Source organism: Ornithorhynchus anatinus, chromosome 4, assembly GCF_004115215.2.
Source record: "Ornithorhynchus anatinus isolate Pmale09 chromosome 4, mOrnAna1.pri.v4, whole genome shotgun sequence".
Lineage (NCBI taxonomy): Eukaryota > Metazoa > Chordata > Mammalia > Monotremata > Ornithorhynchidae > Ornithorhynchus > Ornithorhynchus anatinus.
In genome coordinates, this window is record NC_041731.1 from 17,175,287 (window position 1) to 17,201,373 (window position 26,087).

Here is a 26,087-nt window from a genome sequence, read left to right on the forward strand (position 1 = left end):
TTTACCTCAGCACTTAATGCAGTGTTCAGCACATAGTTGTGCTTAACAAATACTACATTTCTTATCCTTTTAATTATTTTATTCTTAGCTATGGCATAGAGGCAAATGTTTCTGAAGAGGCTGGCAAATTGGATAAAACTACAGGATCGTCATAGTTTTATTTGAATAGTGTTAAGTCTATTTTTTCCACACAACAACCCACTATTTGTCTTATTCTGGACAACTCAGATTGGCCTGGGGAGAGCCTAGGTATTGGAGGAGGTTGAACGAACCTATTCAGGTAAATCGACCTAATATCACCATCCAGTATTCAGCAGAGCTTTGGACTCTGATCTGCACATGGCATGAAATCTCCTCACCAATCTCAGTGGGGGCCCCAACCTGAAGAACTCTGATTAAGGGCAAGGTGTTCTTCAATAATTACCATTTTAAACAACCCATGTGAATGTCTCTGTTGCATTTTATTTGCCCAAGCTCTTAGTAGAGTGTACTGCACACAGTAAGAGCTCAATAAAACGACAGATGGTAACTGAACAAGTCTCCAATCAAAAGGACTCTATTCTTATTTTTGCTCCAAACTCTTTGTGACAACCAAACTGGTCCTTCAAAACTGTTTGGGTCATTGCAGTTCTTTATCCAGAACTCTTACTGTTAACTTCATAAATCCAAATCCTCCCTGGCTGCCTGCCTCTTATCTAGTTTCATGATACAGTGTTAGCAACGCGTGTGAGTGGGCTGGAGGACATACCCAATATCTACAAAGCTAAAGTGGTATTTTGGGGAAAAAAAAAATCAATTGTTTTTCTGGTAGGTCCGGATTGGGAAGCCAGACAAGAGTGGAAACAAAAGGAGATGAAGAGAAATAAGATTTATATGTGGAATATTTTGTGAATCCTGAGTGGGGAAAAAAGTAAATTAATTAGTGGAAGTTGATCAAGCTTCAGAGTCTATTTTTTTGACAAACTGTATAGATTTTATGAGGAGGGGGGTGACATGTCATGAACGTTTTTGTAGAAAAATAATCTGGGCAGCAGAGTGAGGTTTGGACTGGAGTGGGGAGACACAGGAGGCTGAGAGATCAACAAGGATCATAACCATATATAGGTTTTTAGGCATAAGTAAATTTGCTTTATAGACAGCTTTGGGTAATTAAACTGTATTAGAATACCATGACTTTCACCTTCAAGTTGGACAACCTTGTAAAATAGATCATATATCTGAAATAATTTTATGTTAAATATTTTACGGAAAGATATGAAGACCAGTATTCTCCCCATCTTCAAATAAATCAACCAGACAAGTGTCGGTATCCATTATGTACCTACTGGGTGCAGAGCATTGTGATAAGGTTTGACCGAAGGCTGACCAGACCAAGGCTATTTAATTTGTGCAGCCATGCTTTGGGCAAAGAAATGAAAATAATCACACTGGATCTGCACTGATGGAGCCAAAGAGGAAAATCTCTCACGGAAGACATGATGGCCATGTGCCCTAAAACGTTTTCTGAAATAACTGACATTTTATATTTACGTATTTTAGAGTCGATGCTTTGATATTTATTGCTATTGCACGGTTTGAAAGGGTTTTTTGAGGAGGTGGTTAATTTACGCCACGAGGTCTTGGTGACATTATATCAGAATCTCTTCAAGCACCCAGGTAGTCTGATCAAACAATAAAGGGGCTTCCAGGAGCCGCACAGAGAATTTCCATAGACAGGTGCTATCTTCCATATGAGAGTGTGATATGAGTGGGCCTTTCTGGGCCCATCCCAGAAATGGTGTCGCTTAGTGGAAAGAGCACAGGCCTGGGAGTCAAAAGACCTGGGTTCTAATCCCAGTTCTGTCAATTACTTACTGCATGACCTCGGGCAAGTCACTTAACATCTCTGTTTCTCAGTTTCCTCTGTAAAATGGGGATGCAATACCTGTTCTCCCTCCGGCATAGACTGTGAGCCCCATGTGGGACAGGGACTGTGTCTGTCCTGATTATCGCGCATCTATCCCACTGCTTAGTGAACACTGAACAAATACCATTAGGGGGTTGAAAGAATGATAGATTAGAGCTGGTAGACATGTTCCTTTTCCACAAATCCTACTGAATTCTTATCTCCCAACCTATCCCCCCTCTCACTCTCTACAGGTTTTCCTGTGCACTTGAATCCTCATCCTCTACCCTTAGACACTCTCCACCCCATCTCTTTCCAGAATACCTACGCACATATCCACCAATTCTGTCGCCTCCTTCTACCTGTAATTTGTTTTAGGGTCTGTCTCCTCCATTTCAATGCATTTACTAAAGGCACTGCACTCTCCTAGACGGTTAGTATAGGACTCTGCTCAGAGTGAGCACTCAATAAATACCATCAATGGGAAATCTTTATGAGGCCAACGCATATCATGCAGGGGAATCTTCAGTACATTCCACCAAGCATCCTGTTGCAAGGTCAGAGACAATGTATTGACTTAACCATCGGTCTAACTTGGGATGGGTATCTTTCATTGGTTTTTGTCCTTAAACTCATTTTATGTGAAATTTCTAAGCATGTTAGATTAGATGTTCTTTTTAATTAGCATCTTTCTTATATGTGGTTTATATGTACAGCTTCATTCGCTGTCAGGATTCAGATCTTACAGAATGTGAGTTCTTGTATCTTTTTATAGAACTCGGTACTTTTGGGGGCAAGAGAGCTGCAACAAACTCTCTCAAATAGACAGGGAAATCAGGTACCCTTCCCAATTAAAAGCTTCCCACTAGTGTTTTTTTATATATTTTTATGACTTTTTTGTTTATGCCACCAAAAGTATTCAATCTCCAGGCCGTCTACTTAAACGTATGCGAAAACAAAACGATCTCCGGTTGAGGGGGAAATGCTAGAGAAATGTGACAAGAGCATATATTTATTTTGAAAAAAAGACCTTATTATGTAGATGGTGTTCTTCTAATGTGTTTCAAACTGTAGCGCGTTGGGCTAGCCTCCAAGATCTCATTACTAAAAGAAACCAAAAGGTCTGCAGAAATCAAATTAATTTCAAACTATATAGTTTCCTCTACTTCAGCTCGTTTTCCTGTACTGGATTTCATCATGTTATTCCTCAGAAAGAGAGGTCCTTGTCCTCAATACATTCCCTCCTCATTTAAAATGTTTTCATGTTACAGTTTGCCACGTCATCTAATGCTTCCAGATGGACAATGGATGTCCTGTTAGCTATTATATTTTCCATGGTCTGTAATCTGGATGTTAACCCAATAACATCTGTCTGATTATTCTATCTTCTTTAATACACTCAGGATCATTTACCACTACAAGAATTTGCGTATGCTTGGAATGCACTTTATTAAATTATTTAGAGTTTAAGACACACTATCGTTAGTGTTATACTCACTAGATCAGAAAATTTTGCAAATGATAGAATACATTTAGCATTCAATTTATTTCTGAGAAAAAGTTTTATCGTGCTTTTTTTAATTAGGGCACATATCCTTGACCCTATTTAAATGAACTTTGATTGAAAGTAAGTTTTTAGCAGAAATAAATTCCAAACTGAATTAAGCATTGCTTTCTTAATGAATGTGGAAAGTTCCCTAAGATTGGCATTAAACCCAAATGAATCTTTTTATTTATTAGTTACAAAGTATTTCCCTAAAGCAAAGTGTGAATTCATCAACTAATAATGGTGGAATTAGCAACCATATTCTGAAATGTTGATGGATTGGTAAAATTAGATGAAATTCAGACAGTTCCATGTCTTTAGTAGGTGAATAGGTATTAAGAAAGTATGGGTGTGGCTCTTGGAGATAAAAAGAGGGAGGAGGGAATGACCACTTGATTAAAAAAGCAAATAGGTGACTTCAGCAAAATTTTTCAAAATTTACAAACAGTAATTCTTGGTATATTTTTGTTATTTTTCTGTATTGGACCGCTTGTCATATTTTTTGTGAAACCCTGCATGAAACAGACAGTTAGGCAATATTCAAAGCAGAGAGGCCTAAAGAGAAAAAGGATGGCCTAGTGGATAGAGCATGGTCCTGGGAGTAAGAACGACCTGGGTTCTAATATTGACTCTTCCGCTTGTCTGCTTCGTGACTTTTGGCAAGTCACTTAACTTCTCCTTGCCTCATTTCCTTCACTTATAAAATGGGGATTAAGACTGAGAATCATGTGCGACATGGATCGTGGCCAATCTGATTAACTTTCATCTACTCCAGTAATTAATACAGTGCCCCGGCACAACGTAAGCACTTACCGAGAACAATTTTTTTAAAAAGAAAAAAGAAGTAAAAAAACCCTAAAAAACTCTCCTTCCAAGATATTTTGATAAACAAAAATCCAAGCAACAACCTAAGATATGCACCTTCTACAGAAAACTGACCCCTACCAATAGATATTTGGAATGAAATCTCTTTTACCTCTTTACCTTTCCTTCCACTAGTTACATCTGCCCAAAGGCCTACACTTGCAGAATGACCACTAATAGCCACCAGAGGCAAGAAATATCCCTCTAAAAGAAGACTTCATTTGAATAGTTTTCCCACTACCTCAGTTGCATAAATCTGAGATGGACCAGTGATTCATTCATTCATTCAATAATATTTATTGAACGCTTACTATGTGCAGAGCACTGTCCTAAGTGCTTGGAATGTACAATTCGGCAACTGATGGAGACAATCCCTGCCCATTGACGGGCTCACAATCTAATCGGGGGAGTCAGACGGACAAAAACAATAGCAGTAAATAGAATCAAGGGGATGTACATCAGTGATAATCACCAAAGGCAAGAGCTATCTATTCTAAAGGAAGTCATCATCTGAATTATTTTCCAACTACCCTGTAAGCAAATCTCAGACCTCAGAAAAGATCAGGAAGATGCAGAGTCCAACTCTACAGCCCCTCTCCCAGAAGTAAGAGGGAGAATGTACTGTATAAATATGTTCCTATGAAAGCCATTCCCTTTACAGACACAGCCAAAGATCAAAATACTATTGAAATTCGTGGAAGATAGCATATCCCGGGAAGCTGAATGTGTGTGAGAGATTTTGGGTGACTCATACGCTCGAATGAATGTAACTATTTGGAACAAATGAGTACTCTCCTGTGGTGAGATCACAACCCGGTCTCGTGGACACAGTCAGGGCCTGGGAGTCTGAAAGACCTGGGTTCTAATCCCAGCTCTGCACTTGACTGCTGTGTGACTTTGGACATGTTGCTTAAAATTTCTCTGTGCCACAGTTACCTCGCCTGTAAAATGGGAATAAATACTGTAAACCCCAAATGGGACATGGACTGCATCCAACCCAATTAGCTTGTATCTTATTATTACCCAAGAATTAAGTCTAGCAACAGGGGAGGAGGAGAAAAAAAAGAAGAAAAAAACAGAGAAGGAAAGGAGGGCAGAGGAAGAGAGAATCATGTCTCTTATTGCTACTGTACGCTTCCAGTGTGACATAAAATAAGCCCTCACTGAAATGACCACCGACCCCAACCTTTGTGTTGCACATTCTTACCATTCTGCTCTTCCTCCTCTCCTGTGTGGGAGCTTTCACTATTTACAATTATGTGTTACTGTGATGGCCAGTTTCACTGCCTCCCCCCCCCCCCCCCCACACACACACACACACAGAAGAAAGAGGAGGAAGCCAGGAGAATCTCTTCATGGGGCCCCTTATTGAGGGGATAGCCAACCCAGTCAGAGAGTAGGACTGGGAAGCAAGTACTGGGTCCGGGTAGTTGAAGAATTTGATCCTCAACCATTTGGGAGATGAGGGGTGGTGAGCTGTGTGACTGGGAGAGCAGGACAAAGGAGAGGTGTGTGCTCTGACTTTGGGTGGAAAGGCATGGACAGGGTTTGAGGATGATCCCGGGAGAGGGTTAGGAAAGTTCAGGGTTCAACTGCTAGCACTCTGGAGGAGGAAACTCCTTTCCTTGAGGGGGATAAAGGACACTACCCCAGATAGGAGAAGCAGCGTGGCTCAGTGGAAAGAGCACAGGCTTTGGAGTCAGAGGTCATGAGTTCGAATCCTGGCTCTGCCACTTAAAAAAAATAAATGGTGGTATTTTTAAGCGCTTACTATGTGCAAAGCACTGTTCTAAGCACTAGGGGATACAAGGTAATCAGGTTGTCCCAAATGGGGCTCACAGTTTTAATCCCCATTTTACAGATGAGGGAACTGAGGCACAGAGAAGTTAAGTGACTTGCCCAAAGTCACACAGCTGACAAGTGGCAGAGCCGGGATTCGAACCCATGAACTCTGACTCCCAAGCCTGTGCTCTTTCCACTGTACCACGCTGCTTCTCTACTTGTCTGCCACTTGTCTGCTGTGTGACCTTGGGCAAGTCACTTCACTTCTCTGGGCCTCAGTTCCCTCATCTGGAAAATGTGGATGAAGACTGTGAGCCCCACGTGGGACAACCTGATTCTCCTGTGTCTATCCCAGCGCTTAGAACAGTGGTCTGCACATAGTAAGCGCTTAACAAATACCAACATTATTATTACCCCAGTACTTAGTTACAGTGCCTGGTACATAGAAAGCGCTTAATAAATACCATAAAAACAAACAACAAACATCAGGCCTCAGAACCTACATATAAAAAGGAGGACAGAGCATCAACTTGAAGCAATTAGGTTACTTCCAATATCAAGACCTTAATATTATATTTACTTGCATAATCCCTCCCACTTTCCTTCCCTGATCTGGGGGGAGGAAATCAAAGATGATATTTTGTAACTGTGTCATTACTAGAAGTTCCCAGCCTTAAAGCCAAGATGGAATAGTCTTCAGAGCTACTTTAGGAGCCCCCAAACCGTGGTTAGCCTCTGCTGGGTTCTGAAGCCCTCTGTGTTTTCTGTTAGTCTCACCTAGTTTTGGAAGACTTTTTCTGCTCAGCGGACCCCAGATCCTTTTACTCTTATTACCACCACCTCCCCTTGCCTGAAACTCAGGCATGTCCCCAGAGGCAAAGAGGTAATCGGGGACTAGCCTTCCACCGCCCTCCTGGACCATCTATAGGGAAGCTCGTTGGAAAATGGCTCCCTCCCAGGCCTGCAGCTCTCTGGGTTCAAGCACCTCCCCGACCACCAGAGATTCTCCTCCGATCCCTTCCACAGTTGGACATACAGATCTGAAAGCTCACTAGTTCTTAATAATCATATTATTTAATGCATAGTTTGTGTTTGACACTGTACTAAACACTAAGGTAGATACTAGATCATCAGGATGGACTCAGTCCCTGTCCTCCATGGGGCTCATGATCCCCATTTTACAGAGGAGGAAAGTGAAGCATAGAAAAGTTAAGTGCCATGCCCAAGGTCACAGAGCAGACAAGTGGCAGAGCTGGGATTAGAACCCAGGTCCTGTGACTCCCAGAGTTGGACTCCATGCACTAGACTACGCTGCTTCTCAAAATAGCATTTGGTGGGTTCTTTATTTGGTTATAATGAAAATAATATCAGTTCCAGCTGCCTATCTTTAGATCTGAAACTTTTATCCCCAGGACCTGCTGCATTTCCCCATCAGCATCCCAGGGCTTATGTTCTTCTGATCCTTCCACCTCTTGTTTCAGAACATTCCAGGTTCTAATCTCCACTCTCTGAGTCCCTTGGAGAGAGGTCTCTTAGTGTCCGTTATCCCCCTCAAGGAAGGGAGTTTCCTCCTCCAGAGTGCTAGCAGTTGAACCCTGAACTTTCCTAACCCTCTCCCGGGATCATCCTCAAACCCTGTCCATGCCTTTCCACCCAAAGTCAGAGCACACACCTCTCCTTTGTCCTGTTCTCCCAGTCACACAGCTCACCACCCCTCATCTCCCAAATGGTTGAGGATCAAATTCTTCAACTACCCGGACCCAGTACTTGCTTCCCAGTCCTACTCTCTGACTGGGTTGGCTATCCCCTCAATAAGGGGCCCCATGAAGAGATTCTCCTGGCTTCCTCCTCTTTCTTCTGTGTGTGTGTGGGGGTGGGGTGGGGGAGGCAGTGAAACTGGCCATCACAGTAACACATAATTGTAAATAGCGAAAGCTCCCACACAAGAGAGAAGAAAGAGCAGAATGGTAAGAATGTGCAACACAAAGGTTGGGGTTGGTGGTCATTTCAGTGAGGGCTTATTTTATGTCACACTGGAAGTGTACAGTAGCAATAAGAGACATAATTCTCTCTTTCTCTGCCCTCCTTTCCTTCTCTGTTTTTTTCTTCTTTTTTTTTCTCCTCCTCCCCTGTTGCTAGACTTAATTCCTGGGAAATAATTCCTCCCAAGTTTCACTGTTCCCCAAAAGTGGGACAATTATATGAGTAAATTTGGTATAAACCCCAAATCAACTAGAATATTTCTTGACTTACCCTCAGGCAAGACATGTTACTTTCATAATATAGTCAAGTGTGAACAACAAAACGTTATATCATTATGTGCACATGGAGGACTCCAGACCAAGCCTTGCAATTTCACTGGAAATAGAGCCCAGTAAATAGCATCACAGAACAGAGTGATCCTGAAACCAGTTCCCCTTCTTCATGTGCCGTTGCCAATTCCCCCTTACTCACCAGTCAGCCTTATTTACTGAGCCCTTAACGTGTGCAGAGCACTGTACTAAAGTGGATGGGAGACTGGGTAAAAAGACAATAGACTCTAAATTCAAAAGGGACAACTTCCACTGATGTGCATGGACTCCAGGTTTTGAGGGCGACTTTTCGTTGTTGAGTTTTGTTTTCCTTTCCTTTTATCCTCCCCAGAGCTTCCTCAATGTTGCAAACAAAGATTTCTGTCTTTTATGATACAGTTTCAGTGCGGGTTTCCATCCTGATGGGGAAAATGGCCTATAAATAAGGCTGATCTGGAGAATTTTGCCACACATGTTTGCTTTAGCCCTGGTCATGGGAGTTGTATTTCATTTCCAACACCGTGTTGTACTCTGAATACTACAAGTGCCCCGTTCAAACGGCTGTGGGATTGAATATTAACCATTAACCAATATTAACTATTAACCAAATAGCCGAAATAGAGCAAGCTTCCATTTAAATTCTATTCAGCCCGTGGCCCAAGTCTCACATTTCTGAGGCGTGTGTTTGCCATTCAAATCTATTTTATTTTTCTCAGAGTTTCAAGCATCTTCCATCTCTGCCTGGAAACCCAAGTATCCCAGAGCACCGCGGCGGTTGTTCTTTCAGCCTGTCTGACCTGACCAGAGAGGAGAAGTACAGGAAATCCCACAGGAGTGACTGTTCTCTTGAAGTTTCCACCTCAATTTTACAAACCCGAGAAGTCTGGCTGAGGTTTGGATAAACATCCAGGCTCTTGGTGCCCATCCAGATTGAAACTGCCAGACCCTTGTGAGCGTGTCCATAACACACATACTCTTGTGGACCCAGCTTGGGACTGACCTCTGCCCCAATCCACTAATGTGAGTGTATGGCATTACCCTCGGCAGCTGCGAGGACCAGAAGCCAATCAAAGCAAACCCAAGTTTGACTGGGCATCACTCCTTTCATTAGAACAAGGAAACGCAAGTGTGACCTGTGGGTTTTATTTCGGGGCTCGCCTGCCAACAAGACGATGAAGTGGGATCGGAGAAGTGAGAGCCACGGCATCTCCCAAGGGGATACTTTTAATGATGGGGTTTATCAGAATCTACCAAGCTTCAGGTTCCTTTCCCTTGGAAAAGTGCTCACCGGCTCCGGCGCTATCAACAGGGACCTCTCCATTTAGAAAATGCAAAAAAAAATTATTATATCATCCATGACATCTATTATCCATCCTTGCTCTGTAAGTGGAGGGCATACGTTGGGAGAAGGAGGTGGTGTGGGCTCCCGTGCGACTGTATTTGAAAGGTCCGAGGTTTAACTTGCCACTTGAAAGGAAAACAAAGGGTGGGAAGAGTACAGTGACCAAGAACATACCTATGTACTCGTACTCTGTAAAACATTTTAAACCTCTAGTTGGTAAGTATGCCTTGATGGGACTCTGAATTTGTGCCACTAGTCATTTCTTAATCTGATTGAAATTATGTCTATGTGGCAGTCTAAAGAAAACACACTGATGAATCCTAGGTGTGAGTACTGAAATGAGAGAAGGAGTAAGCAAAGGGGGGGAATGAAGAGGGAGAGAGAGAGATGGAAACGGCAGTAGCTGCAGGACTGGTGAGATTTCCTAGAATGTTTTCACAAAGAAAGTCTGACTTTACGGACAGCAATCTTCCTGTCTGGTGCATTCCCCAAAGATTTGCTGTTTGCAAAATGGTTTATCATTCATTTTCCCAAGGTCTTTAAGGCTCGGTTTTGGCACTCAGAGTGGAGAGGGACATAGGCAGGAGAAGGAGGTAGGTTGAGATGCAATCTTTAACAGGGTCATGGGTGGGTAGGCCCAGTTCAGAGCTGCGTGGCCCACATTTCCTGGTGATCTGCTTTGCTTCTCTGGAGGAGCCTCCATAGGCCATCCCTCTGGGCTCTGGATTTATTTCTTTCCCCAGCACGACTGAGGACAGAGCCAAACTCCAGTCTGGGACAAGCAGCAGTGAGGGTGACTCAACTCAGACACCCTCCACACCCACCCTCCTATTCACATCAGAACTCTTCAACCTCTGTCACCTCCCACACGTCTGATTTTGCTACAAGATGGGCCTGGGCTGGTATTCTGGAGACATGGGAAAAAGAGTCCCTGATATCCCATTTCCCAGAGCTTCTGCTTTTGCTACGGAAAGAGCACCTGGCCTTCTGCACGATTGGCAATGAGCAAGACTTGGCACGGACATGTTCCTGGTCACTTCCAGTCAGATCCTTACTTTACCCCCTTTCTAAACTTGTCCAGTTATTTCCCCTGATTTTTCGAGGCTGTTGTTGACTCGTTTAAATTACAATAATTGCGCAAATCTTATACCTGAATACCAACTGTCATCCAAATCCCCTCAAGAATAAGATGATTTTTTTCTTGAAGACTGGCATTTTATTTGCCTGTTTCAGGTCATTCGTCAAAGTAGCGTTGATTGGTTCCATTGTTCACATTCAAAAGTTGGAAATTGAATGTTGCATTGTACTTCAGGGAGGACAGATACATGCATAAATCCACATTTGGTTTCCACTTTGCCTCACAGGACCCCTGGCCGTTATTTTAATACCCTCTGAGAGAGGAAAGAATCAAACTCATTCTCGACAACCTCCCTAACTCCCTAACTGCCTCCCTTTGTCCGGCAACCCGTTTTTCTTTTTCCATATTTCCTCTTCCTCCATCATTAGGTTCCAATTTTAATTCTCTTTTCACTAATAACAGGAACCATAATATCAGTAAGTAATAGAGTAAATGAAATGGTGGAAGCCAGGTGCTTGAAGTTTGAGCTAACCATCTATAAAAAGTAGTTTTAATAACATTTATATATACGAGCTCCATACAAGCACCCTTGAAGTCGAGAGTTTTTGACTCCCGTTCAACAGAGCTAGCCTTCTCAGAAAATTGCAGGCTTCCTGTTCATAGATAAATTTAGACAAACCAGAGCAAAGTCACAGATTGAGAATGGGAGACGGAATGGGACCAGGCAGAAACGACTGTGTCAATGCAGTCCTTGCCAGATGCTGTTCAGCCAAGTTTAGCCATCTGAAAAAAAAAAGTATTTATTTTATATTTAGTATTTGCTTCAAAGAATAAATGCAGTACTAAGTGAGTGAAAGTTTACAACAACCTCCGCTGCCAGCTAGGTTTAGGATTTATTTGGGGTGGTTTCCTGAAAGCGCACTCAAATGTAAATGCATTCACTTCTCCGAGCAGGTGTAAGTGGATTATTTGGCCTGCAGGATTTATTAAAAAAAAAAAAAGTACAACATGAGTTCTAAACTTTGTAGGGAAACCTTGTGTTTAGACACACTGGATTTTCAATTTCAAAGGAAGACCTGGAGGAGACACAAAGAAAGAGAAAAGGTAATAGAATGAAGTTTGCTTTTTGGCAGTGGTAAAGGAGGAGTTACCCCCCCTCCCACCCCACCCAACACACACATTCACATCGATATAGTTGGCAGTTGACAATTACTCTCGTCAGACAATTACTTGACCCCCTTCAAAGCCTTATTGAAGGCACACCTCCTCCAAGAGGCCTTCCCTGACTAACCCCCCCTTTCCCCTTCTCCCACTCCCTCCTGCATTGCCCTGACTCGCTCCTTTTGTTCATCCCCCCACCCAGCCCCACAACATTTATGTACCACATCCCTAATTTTTTCATTTATATTAATGTTTCTCTCCCACCCCCCATAGACTGTAAACTCTTTGTGGACAGGGAATGTGTCTATGTGGTATTGTACTCTCCCAAGCACTTAGTCCAGTGCTCTGCACACAGTAAGCCCAGCACAGGTGAGTCTTGACTTGTAGCAGATTGTCTGCCACTTGCTAGCCACCACCCAAGCTAGGAAGGGAGTGGGGAGGCCTCTGCTTGTCTCTCCCTCCTGTAGTTGTGACTGGTAGAGGACTTGAAAAACTCTCCAGGGGCCACCCTGAGAGAGGATGCTGGAGTTACTTTGGCTGTAAATGGATCTTGCTGATGAACAACCTTTTTGTGCTCTTTGCTATATGCCGCTCTCCCGTCTGCATCTTTTTTGAGGTATTCTATGGCCTATTAAGAACATAACTGATGAGGATGAGCAAGAGTGCAGTTAATGCTGGGCAGGCCATTAGCAATATAATAAATTCCTCTGCACAGGGTCTCCTTCTTGAAATCTAAGATCTGAATCTCCTCCACTCACGCCCAACAAGAGGCAGCAGGGTGTGAAGGTGGTTCGATGATATTGATGAAGGAGGTGGATGTGTCTTCAGGAGGGGACAGAGCCAGAGTGAAGCTTAGAAACTAAAACAGCCTTATAGATGACTGAATCAGAAGGGAGCTTGTCACCATATTATCTCCCCAACTTTGTTTTATTGCTGACGGCCAGGTCATGGCCCATTTTTATCTTTCTGTCTGGCTGGGCAGTTCACTACCCGGGAAGGAGAATTTGGTAATAACAATAATTGTCGTATTCGTTGGTACCTGCATAAATGTATCACACTGCATTAAGTACTCGGATAGACACAAGATATTTGGGTAGGACATAATAATAATAATGATGGTATTTGTTAAGCGCTATGTGCCAAGCACCGTTCTTATCTCTGTGGTAGATACGAGGTTTTCAGGTTGTCCCACATGGGGCTCATGGCCTTAATCTCCATTTATAGATGAGGTGAATGAGGTACCAAGAAGTGAAGTGACTCACCCAAAGTCCCACAGCTGACAAGTGGTGGAGCAGGGATCAGAACCCATGACCTCAGGCTGCCAAGCCCGGGCTCTTTCCGCTAAGTCACACACGCTGCACAGTCCCTGTTGCATATGGGGCACAGAGTCTAAAGACTAGGGAGAATGGGTACTCCGTTTTCCAGGTGAGGAAACTGAGGCCCAGAGAAGTGAAGTGGCTTGCCCAAGTGATAGAGCCAGTACTGGAACCCTGGTCCTCCAACTTCCTGAATTCTGCTCTTTTCATTACGCTGCACTGCATATCCCAGGGGTGGCTGCATGTGAATCAAAAATGGTAATGTGGACATCAGGTACGAGTTTCCTGAAGTCTGGCATTTTAGGACGGGCCTGCTGTCCTTCGACACCGATTTTCGGCTTCCGACAGCTAACACCATCTATATGATTCAGGTGGTCTCATATGGAGTGTTTGACCTCAAATTACCCACCCCTTAAACGTTGGTCAGTCCACAAGATTTGGAGAGTGAAAAACAAGATGACTGGTTTGGGCCACGGATGGCAAAACAGCTGGGTTTTTTGTTGTTGCTTTCCAGAAAGTTCCCTTTCCCCGTTGTTCTCCTCACCACCGTGGCCAGAGTCCCCCCTCCCACTCCAGTGATCTGAAAATGCACCACTTTGAAATGAATGTCTTGACAGAATGTTGTGTAGGGTGAAACCACTTACCACATTAAAGAAACAAGTATACTTTTTCCCCGCCCACAAGTCCTGCTAATTCCTTCTCAAAAACATGTGTTTGGTTTCTTGATGACATGGTCATGATTACAATTGTTTAAAAAAAAAAATTCCTTCAGGCATAGCATAAATCAAATCAGAGATTTACGTTCTGTACATTTATTTTCCTTCTTTTTTATCTCATTCATAGAACATTTCTTATGACTGTGATTTCTTGTCAATAAGAGTTTGGGACAGTGCATTTAGAGTTACTAGACATGAACCCTGCTCTCAAGGAGCTTTAGGCCTCTTGGGTGCAGTGCATGGAGTCTATGGAGACAATATTTTACTCTTTTAAATATGCCAAGGCTGAGGAAATGCAGCAAACTGCCTTCGGTTCCTCATCTTGTAACGTGCTTTGTTCTCATTATCACAAAAGAGAAAACATCAGTGGTGTATGCCTTAGCAGGTCCACGTATCGAAGAGCCGCCTGGCGGGCCTGCAGCCGGGGCAGAAGCTGCTCGACCCCAGGGCCAGGGGAATTTCCCGGCAGCGCCTGCCCAGCCCGAGAACGATGAGTAGATATCAGCAGTGTGAGGCCTACTAAACTTCCAGAATTTGGGCAAGGATCTCATCGTGTCTGCTACTGTGGCTGTGACTGCTGTGAACATTGGATTCAGAGCCATAAAGAGAGCCCCAACCTCCTCTCCTCTGGCCACGATAACAACTTGCCCTTGTATTTTTCATTAAGCTTGCCTTTTATCTTGCTCTGAGTTTTTGTTGTCTTTTCTTTCCTTATGTGTCTGTGGTCAATACCCCCTCCTTCTTTTCTTCCTAAATTTTGAACGCCCTCGGGTTAGGAACTGTGTCTGTGTTCTCGCCTTAGTATTTTTTTTCCACTGCTCAGTATAGTGCCTTGAACAGAGTAAGCATTTGATAAATTCACCATTTCCTGTCCTCCCCTAACAAGTTTAGTTCTGCTTTGTTCGTTGTATGGGTCTGTTTTCATTTTCCTATTGTTGCATTTCTCTTTGTGTGTCTGTCAGTGGCCCTCTTTAATAATAATAGTAATGATAATTGTTGTATTTATTAAGCACTTACTATGTGCCAGCCATCGAACTTAGAACTGGGGTGGGTACAAGCAAATTTGGTTGGATACAGTCCCTGTCCCACAAAGGGCTCACAGTCTCAATCCCCATTTTCCAGATGAGGAAACCGAGGCCCATAAAAGGGACGTGACTTGCCCAAGGTCACACAGCAAGCGGATGGCAGAGTCGGGATCAGAACCCATCACCTCCTGACTCCCAAGACAGCGCTCTATCCACGATGCCACGCTTCCCCTTCCCCTCTTCATTCTTTTATTGAGAGTCAGGGACCATTTCTAATTCTCACCGGAGTATTCTTTGCAGTACGCAGAACAGTGCTTTTTCAGGGTAAGCGTACAAGTACGCTGTTTCTTTTTTTATAGCTTTTTGAGGCAATGTTCCCATTGCCTAAGTTATTTCAACCTTTTGTCTCGAATTCTCTGTAAGACCTGTGGCTCCTTATTCTGTGGCTCCTTATTCCAGTCATCATGACTACTTTCATTCAGAAGCACCAAACATTTTTCATCTCACATGTACACACACAAACCTACGCATATACCCCCACAAGTACACACCACACCCACCAACACATCCACATATGCTCTCAGAGCCCAGGGCCTTAAGCCATGAAGTTTAAAAATTACCACCATCTGTTTTTTCTCAATTAGATAATGTCTTTTTCATTTCTCGCTTGAGAAGTCTTTATTACCGCCTCCCTTCTTTCCATCTTTCTGACTGTGATGTATTTCAGAAATACACCGAAAATAAGCAATTTGTTTACAAATCCCTTGAAACAGATGTTGGGTTTTATCCGGCACAGGGGCACAGCCAGAACTCCTGCTGAATCCAACGGCCAGATTTTGCCCCAGAGGAAGGACAGCTTCTACCACCCTATCTGGGCCGACTCTTCTACCTGAATACAAGATGATGCCAACCAGTTGAGCTATGCAAGTGCTTGGGGCAATAAGCTCTCGATAAACACCCCTGGCTGATGAACTGAGGCACTCCAACGTGTCAGGCAGCCAGGTGCGGAGTTGAAAAATACGTGGGAAATATTGAGCCAGTTTCGGCACTCCTTCCCTTCCTGTCCTGCCTCTCTCTGTCCAAGCAGAAGATGTTCTCACCAGCACTTAGAACAGTGCTTGGCACATAGTAAGTGCTTAATACCATAATTATTATTTTGTTACTACGTTATGCTATTGTTATGTTATCAGGAGCCGGAATTAGAATCCACGTCCTCTGACTCCCAAGCTCTTGCCACTAGGCTATGCATGTGTCCAGAGATTCACTAGGGGTCAAAGACAATTTGTCAACATAAAGCAAGAGAAGAATTCCATTCTGGCCTACTGATGGTTATATCCTTGTTCTTTCTGCACCAATTCCTGGAAATCAATAAACTGTCCGGCTCCCACATTAGATTATAAATTCAAGGGTTCTAATCCCAACTCTGCCACTTGTCTGCTGTGTGACCTTGGGCAAGTCACTTCATTTCTCACATGGGGCTCACGGCCATATTCCCCCTTTTACAGATGAGGTAACTGAGATACCGAGAAGTAAAGTGACTTTTCCTCCCACAGGGCGGTTTGGACTACCCCAGGCCCAAGGGATCACAGCTCAAACCTATTAGTAGGGTCCAGATCTTTCCCAGGCAAACTGCCTGCTCTGGGACCTTGGGCAAGTCACTTCCTTGTTCCTCATCTCCCTCATCTGTAAAACAGGGTTCAATACCTCTTCTCCCTCGTTTTTTGACCGAGCCCTATGTGGGCCCACCCGGTTTACTTGTATGTATCCCAGTAGTTAGTACAGAATCTGGCACATAGTAAGTGCTTAAAAAAATCCAATAATCAAACCTATTATTGAAATTATCATTATCACTATTCAGTCAGTCAATCAATGGTATTTACTGAGTGCTCATTATGTGCAGAACACTGTTTCTAAACACTTGGGAGAGTACAGTGTAACAAAATTAGCAGACAGCTTTCCTGCCTGCAATGAGTTTAGAGATTATTATTATTATTATTATCATTAATAATGATCTGGGATCCCAGGCTTATTGATAAGTGGAGCAGATCCTCCCCACATGAGCACTGGTCTAGATCTGATCCACTCCAAAACCATTAGGTTCCTTCCTCCTTTCTGTAAGGAAATGAACAGCAAAGTATCATTCCATCATCTGGTCAGACATAAATTTCTTCATAACACATCGGCTAATGGTCAAACCCGTGGTATAATTAGTGGAATAGTAAATCTTTCAGATTTACTCTTCCCAGCTCCCCGGGATAGTGCCCCCCCCACCAAAAGGATTGCAGGGACCCTCCTTTACCCCTCTTAATTGGTTCTGTGAAAATTGCATGAGTGAAAGAATGCTAAGTGAAATATCATTTCCCCTAAAAAAAATAGAATTGATGTAAGGTGGATTAACGTAGTCCCCAAATCCAATGAAAACAATATGTGTATATTGAACAAAAAAAAAAAGAAAAAAATTACTTAAAGATCAACATAGATCTGTAGTAATTCTGAAAGATTTTCAATTATGATTATTCAATTATTTATGTGTACCTACATATTTCATTTTCAAAGTGTTAGCTTTCCCAAACAATTAGCCAAAAGACCCACCTTATACTGGAGATCTGTCACTAATCAAATAAGCAATTGTTCAGCTGGTCTTTTAATCTCTATTTAAATAAAAGAACTTCAAAAACTGAAGAGTCCAGGACGAAGACAATGTGAAAGGAGGGAGGTATTTCCTATAGTGTTGGTTAGGCCCTTACTATGTGTCAGACACTGGAAGAAGCACTGGGGTAGATCCAAGCTCATCAGATTGGAGACAGTCCATGTCCCACGTGGGGCTCATTTCACCGCTGAGGTAACTCAAGCACAGAGAAGTGAAGTGACTTGTCCAAGGTCACAGAGTAGACAAGTGTAGGAGCCAGGATTAGAACCCAGGTCCTTACGACTCCCAGGACTGTTCTTTACCCAGTACGCCCCATTGTTTCTCTATATTGCTCAGTATCACCCCTGCTACAGAACCACAAACTGAGAAGGCATTTGAAACAAAACAAATCCCACTATAAGGTAATAAAGCTTCCTTGAAAGAGCTCTAAATGAAGAGGGCTGTAGCAGGGGATCCTTGCAAAAACCTTTTCTCCTTCAGGATATCTGAAGTTCACCCTGGACTCCAGCAATTAACTAGAATGCACCACTTGTCCATTTTCTGGACTGGTTACAACGGACGCTATGAAATGGGAAGGTCTGGTTGTGTGCCTGAAGTAAGGAATTAGATACTTGCATCTTCCTGACAAGGCTTGCCCTCTAAATCTCTGTCCTATAAACAACACATTATTTAATTTTACACAGTTATTTTTATGGTATGAAATTAGGCCAATTACAGAATGTTTGTGTCACAACATATTTTTTTAAATGCTTGCAATATATAACTGATGTACCAATATATGGGAAACAGATGTTCAACTTGATTTTGCAGCTGGTGCACACATGGAATTTCCATTTGAAATCAATAGGGCTTTTTCACACCATATACCTGCAACTTCAGGCCAATAAAAGAGTTTCCAGATGATGTCTTGATAATACAAGAGCACTTGTATTAATTCTCCCTCCCACCCTCTCCTTTGTCTTATGCTCCCTTTCCAACGACCCTTTATCATAATTCTCTTCAAATCTAATAATTTGATTTTATAATATTGCACTATCGGTTTCCATTCCCTCCATGGTTTTACAAGTCTCTGTGGGGAGGAGGATTTTACTGGCCAAGATTTTATTTTCCTCTTCTGCATGTTTAGATAAATGAAAGCCGTCTACCTCTAGAACAAACCACGCCCACCCCAATTCAGCATCAACTCTTAAAAATGACAAGGATTATTTCGGAAAAACGCTCTACCCTCAACTTGGAGATGTTTTCCCCACATCTCTAAAGTTTATTTGAGCTTTGCAAATAGACTTCTGCCCGTGTACGCAACATGGGTGTCGGGCTGAAAGGAAAAAAACAACCAATGTGGCTACTGAGTAAGCGAATCCTACCTTTTTACTCTTAAAGGATTTTCCCTGCTTCTTGGCTAGCATCTTCTCATCAGGTTAGAGCGTAGCTCTTCCTCTACCATCTACTGCACTTTTGAGGTTGAGGAGATGTGCACACTCTAAAACTCATCCTCCCTCACCTGTCAGCTCTTCCCTATAACCATATTCAAAGCCATGATTAGAAAAACTCAAAATTCCACGCTACTTTTCCATTGGGTTTGAAAGTAAGGCTATCTGGCAAAGGAAATTCCCAAACAAAGCTTAGTAAAGACTTCATAGAAGAGGAGAGGAAGCACAGGCTTTTTAAAATCAGAGAGAATGCAGTTGATATGGGTGAGAGATTGCTTGGATCAAACAAAATTGCACTGTATATAAGGAATTTATCTCTATCTCCTGCCAAGATGTATTTGACATTAGTAAAGTGTAACTATCAGAGTCAAGAACTAGAAATGGAAAACCTTTGAGGAGGTAAAATGTCAATATTCATAATTCATTTATAAAGTACACACATTGTATCTCTATGTCACTCTTAATAATAATTGTGATATTTGTTAAGCACTTATTGTGTGCTGGACAGACACTGTTCTAAGCTCAGGGATGGATACAAGCAAATCGGGGTGGGTGTAGTCCCTTTTCCCACAGGGGGCTCACAGTCTTAATCCCCCTTTTACAGATGAGGTAACTGAGGCACAGAGAAGTGAAGTGACTTGTCCAAGGTCACACAGCCGACAAGTGGTGGAGCCAGGATTAGGACACAGGTCCTTCACTCCCAGGTCCGTGCTCTATCCACTAGGCCACACGCCTTCTCTTTCTTCAGTGAAACAAGTATGTCTATTTCTTTTCCAATACCATGTTATACTCTCTTTTATCCCCTCCACGTTTAAAGTGGCTTTCCTTTCAGTGGAGGGAGAAGACACAGGGTAATGCTGGGAAGCAGGGTGGCTCAGTGGAAACAGCACGGGTTTAGGAGTCAGAGGTCATGGGTTCTAATCCCAGCTCTGCTGCCTATCAGCTGTGTGACTTTGGGCAAGTTACTTAACTTCTCTATGACTCATTTACCTCATCTGAAAAATGGTGATTAAGACTGTGAGCCTCACGTGGGACAACCTGATCATCCCGTATCTACCCCAGCGCTTAGAACAGTGCTCGGTTCATAGTAAGCTCTTAACAAATACCAACATTATTATTATTATTTTATTATTATTATTATTCTTAATTGTAGCATCTAGAAACAGAGAAGGGCCTCAGAGATGAGCAGGATCCTTGAGCCTCTGCTGTAAGATTAGACCCAGAAAGATTAGCACTCAATACTGAGAAGTTAAATGCTGAGGAGGAACTAGTCGAGGTTTAGAAAATCACAAAAGGATGCTGACTGAACAAAGACACGGCTGAAGATTCATTAAACTCTTACACTCCAATTCTCGAAACCAATAAAGTGATAAATACAAAACTCTCATTAAAATATGATGATATAATCATCAGCAACAGCATCACTATTGTATTTGTTAAGCTTTTACCATGAGCCAGGCAATGTTTTAAACACTGGGCTAGATACAAACCAATCAGTTCAGACACAATCCCCATCCCAGGTGAGGCTCATCGTTTAAAAGGGGGAGAGAGCCCGTTTTTAACCCCCATTTTACAGATAAGGTAAGTGAAACTCAGAGAAATGACTTGTCTAAGGTCACACAACAGAGAGATGGTGAGTAGGGATTAGAACCCAGGTCCTCGGGTGACTCAGACTGTCGAGAGCAGATATTTCCACAAGTGAGGCAGTCACCGCTGCCTCAACTTCTTATATCAGCCCCCTGTATAGTAACATGTGACGATCAGAGAAATACGACTAAGCTCGCTGTGGGCAGGGGACATTCCTGCTAACTCTCTTATATTGTACTCTGTTATATTGTGCTCTAAACATGGTAAGCATGCCATAAATACGATTGAGCTGTGGCTGGTGTTAGCTTTTTTCCTCTTATGAATCTCTTTTACCTCCAAATCTGTACAAGGAAAAGCTAACAGAGGCAAATGAATCTCTACAGAATTGTCATTTGCAAATCAAGGTAGCTATAATAAGTGAGAATCACCATGCCCAGACTTTAAAAACATTAAGGATATGTCTTAAAGAGAAGCAGTGTGACCTAGTGGAAGGATCACAGGGCGGGTAGACAGAGGATTTGCATTCTAATCCTGTCTCTTCCACTTGCTTGCTATGTGACCTTGGGCAAATCACTTTTCTACACTTCGATCTCCTCAACTGTAGAAGGGGGATGTGATACACCATCCTCCCACCTATTTAGGCTGTGACTGGCTGTGTTCTGTCCTCCGACTTGATTAAATCCGTATCTACCCCAGAGCTTAGAACAATGCCTGACACATAGTACTGCTTAAATTCTTTTTTTAAAAAACGAAGGCAGTAAGAAGTTGGGCAATGAGAGGAGAGTATCAGAGGAAAAGGGTTCAGGCTGCTTCTAATTTATGTCATATTTTCACCAATAGCCACCTAAGCTGGTCTGGCATTTGGACATCCTAGTTGAAAGATTTTGATAGGCAAAATAGTTTTAACCGTATACTAGTCAGGGAGAACACACAAAATCAGGGGAGGAAGTGCATTTGATCATCATCCCTGGAACACGAGTATTTCTTAAGTAAGTTGTAAGTGCTGGGAAAGAAATAGAAGGATGAGGTAGAGATAAGATCTCAAGTCCCCAAGAGGCTCACAGTCTAGGAATGAGGAAGGGGAAAGCCAGGGGTTGGTGACATAACCTAAGGAAAGGTGAAACACAACACACAAAAGGAGGATCAGGATTCGAGGACACTCTGAAAGTTGCGCAGACTTCACGGGGTTGCCGTCGGGTGAGCCCTTCCTCAGGCTGGAGCCGGGACTGATGGAAGCCTCAGTTTCCCAGGGGAGGAACAATGTCCTCCCTACCCAGCTGGGCCCCAGGAGTCTGGAGTAAGGGGAGCTGTGGACATTCTTGGATACAAAATTTTGCCTTGCTGCTCTGCAGACACAGTCTTAAATCAGATTCCAGATTTTTTTTTAAATGATATTCATTAAGCTCTCTACTAAGGACTGGGGTAGACACAGGATAATCAGGTTGGACACAGTCCCTGTCCTACACAAGGCTCACAGTCTGAAAATGGGAATTAAGACCGGGACTTGGGCTGTGTCCAACCTGATTGCCTTGTAATCTACCCTAGTGTTTTGAACAGTGTCTGATACAGACTGTTTAACAAATTCCACAGAAAAGGCTGAATCCCCATTTAACAGATGAGGCACAGAGAAGTTAAGTGACTTCCCCAAGGTCACACAGCAGACAAGTGGTGGAGGTGGAATTAGAACCCAGGTCCTCTGTCTCCCAGGCCCATTCTCTTTATACCATGCCACAGTGCTTCGCTTGGAACTAGATATAACAGGCAGTTATTTGTAAATCATAGGAAACTGTCTGTAATAAAAACATGTTTTAGCTAGATATCCCCATCTCAAAATGTAACTAGATGAAATATGCCATCGGACATAAAGTAGGCCTATGTAGTAACTGAAAATGTGAGCCATTTCCCAATAATGGAAAATCACTTTGCATTTATTAGCAATAAGATATATTGCAATCAATCAATCGATCCTACTCATTGAATGGTCAGAATGTGCAGAGAATTGTACTGTTTGGGAGAGTACAATATAACAGAAGAAGAAGAATCATACTTGTTAAGCGCTTGAAACAGCCTGGCTTAGTGGAAAGGGCACGGGCTTGGGAGTAAGAGGTTGCGGGTTCTAATCCCCGCTCCGCCACTGATCAGCTGTGTGATCTTAGGCAAGTCACTTGACTTCTCTGTGCCTCAGTTACCTCATCTGTCAAATGGGGATTAAGACTGTGAGCCTCATATGGGACAACCTGAATGCCTTGTATCTCCCCCAGAGCCTAGAACAGTGCTCGGCACATAGTAAGCGCTTAACAAATACCATCATTATTATTATTCTAAGTTTTGGAGTATATATAAAAAAATCAGTTTGGACGTAATCCTTATTGCAGATGGAACGCATAGTCTAAGTAGGAAGGAATAGCAACTGATCCTCATTTTATAGATGAGGAGACTGAGGCATAGTGAAGTTAAGTGATTTATCCAGGCTTACACAGCAGCTCAGTGGCGGAGCTGGAATTAGGACCCAGCTCCTCTGACTCCCACGCCTGTGATCTTTCCACTAGGCCACACTGCTTCCCACAGAGTTGGTAGACTTGTTCCCTGCCCATAAGGAGCTTACAGTCTAGAGGGGGACACAGACATTAATATGAATAAATAAATTATAGCCATTCACGTTAAGTGCTGTGGGGCTGAGGGTGACATGAATACCAGGTGGTTAAAGAGTACAAATCTGAGTGCCTGAGTGATGCAGAATGAGAAGCACCTTTCCCCAGAGGAAGCAACATGTGCCTGAGAATCAGAGCACCTTGGTTCTCATCCCAGCACCCCTGTTGTCTGCTTTGTTACACTGGACAAGTCAAATAGCTTCTCTGTACCTCAGTCACCTCATGTGTAAAATAGGGATTAAGAGTGTGAGTCCTGTGTGGTCTGTGTCCAACTTGAGTATCTTCTATGTGCCTCAGCTCTTAGCCCAGTGCCTGGAATATAGTAAGCGCTAAACAAATACTAGAAAAAAAAAGAAAAATTAACGGAGAGGGAATAGGGGAAATGAGGGCTTAGGTGAGTGAGGGAGGCATCCTGGAGAAGATGTCATTTTAATAAGGCTTTGAAGTTGGGGAGAATGGTAGTCTGCACCGTATACGAAGGGAGGGAGAGGGGCAGCTAGAGGGAGGATGTGGGTGAGGGGTTGGCGGCAAGATAGATAAGACTGAGGCATGGTGAGCATTGTAAGGAATAAGAAAACACCCAACAACCAGGATGGTATTTTGCTATTTAGGTATTTATTTAACTCCTTAGACTCTGTCTATTGCCATGGTGTCTAAGTGTAGCTGAGTCATGCAAGAGGGTGACTCAATAAATAATATACACAGACCTTTTATCCTAGTAATGAGAAAGATAATTAAAGGCTCGAATAAAGGGATAAACCAGGTATCAGGCCTTGAAATCCATCAAGGCAAACTTCTCATAGACCAGTAATCCAAGTATTCCACGTAGGAGACGCTTCCCAGAAGACCAATAATCATTTTTATAGAGCAATTAAAACCCAAAGGCTAGTCACACAAGCAGAGAAAGTACATGGACATGTTTGGCTCCTATTGCTAATAGAGGAAAAAACAATTTTAGAACTCCATAACGAGGAGTAACAGGTCCTAACGAAGATCATTTGGAATGACAGATAATGGGTGTGGCTAGAATAATTAGCCTTCATTTGAAAAACAAACATCCTGTTTTACTTTAAACTCACTATCCAAGTGAGAGGAATCATCTCTCCACATTTGGGTGGACTAAATCATCGGTCGAAGGATGTCAAGGGTCGGATTAATGGTCAATATTGAAAGTCTGTGAAAGGGGAATGGAAATAGGATGTGATCTTACCATTTTCCAAATGTTCATAACTTTTTTTTTTTACTAGAAAAGGAATGTGGCAACTCACTTCTCCCCTCTCCACTTATCTCCCCATCAGGCCCAAAGATTCCAGTCTAGGATGCTGCACTGTGTTCCCTTGCAAGTGTGACCCACTGTAGGCCTGAGCACAGAGAGGGGCAGGTCAGACTCAGGATGCCCAAACTGGCCCCCAGTCGAAAGCCAGGCCTGCTGTGCTCCTCCTGAAAACCTTCTTGAGGAGTGCTCATCTCTGTCCTGCCCTCCATGCGAAGATCTTCCCATTCTGCCAAAGCTCAGTGGGGAAAAAAAGGCTAAAGAGAAGTTTGGGGTAGCACCCTGTAGGGCCCAAGGTGAGAATCTGACCATGGGCATTTTGTCTATTAGATTTAACCACAATTTCAGCTTAGAGCAAATTTCATGTCTCAAATAGACTTCAAAGGGCATTCACTTTCTAAAACTTGGAAGATCAGTTTCCATATATACGAGCATCTTACTCTCTTATTTCAAAAGAGGCGGATCCCATCGGACGGGCTCTGAACCTTTAACTGGGAACCGGGGAGAATCAAGAGGAAGACCTAAGTTGGTAATTCAGGATCTTGCTATTGGATTCCAATGAGAAGAGGTCAGGATTACATTCACCTTGTAGAGCCGGCCTTTCGCCAAGGTAATTATTCACTTCACTTTGTGTTCCAAGAGTCATTCAGGCATATACTAAAAAGAGTTTCAACAAGTTGGAACGCCTCAGCGCAGGTGATGTTTTGTCAAGTTGTTTCTCAACAACTCAGTTAGGATTCTTCTAACCTAGAAAAACTTTCCACTGATCCAACATGCCAAAATATTTCCCGGGTTCCAGTTCTCATAGTGAAAGTAGATTAAATGCAAGTTTAAGCGATGTGCAAAGCAACAGATTTCCAACATATTTTGGTCTAATTAACTTTCTGAAGTTGAGAATTTTTATGTCTCAGGAAAATTCTTTCACATACTCTTATAGCCACATATTGCTAAAGTGAGAAATTCTGTCACAGCTGCCCATCTTCATTTCACTTTCACATTTTCAAGAACACTTTGTGAAGTTAACAAGGAACTTCCTTCCAACCTCTGAAGATGGAATATCAATCAATCAGTAGGATTTACTGAGGACCTATTGTTTGCATAACATTGGACTAATTGTTTCATATAGTACCATAGACATGGGCCCTGCATTCAAGTAACTTGTAGCCCGGTGGGGAAAACAGATACTAAAATGATTTACAAAGAGAAGGAAGAAGGAAAAGGGATACATACAAGGGTTAGTGGTTAAGTATGTAACAAGCTGTGTAAGATATGTACATGCTTGGGATGGGCTGAGAATGGAGTGGATGACCAAAAAGTCTGTGGAATTGAGGAGTGAGTGGGAGCGAGCAGACGGGGTCTCAGAGAGAACCATAGATGTTGATATTGAAGTCCCCAGAGATCTGGGTAGCTGAGGAGAGGAAAGGAGGTGAGAAAGGCATCAAAATTGCTCATTAAATTGGAGATGAGACAGTGGGACAGATTCCTGGAAC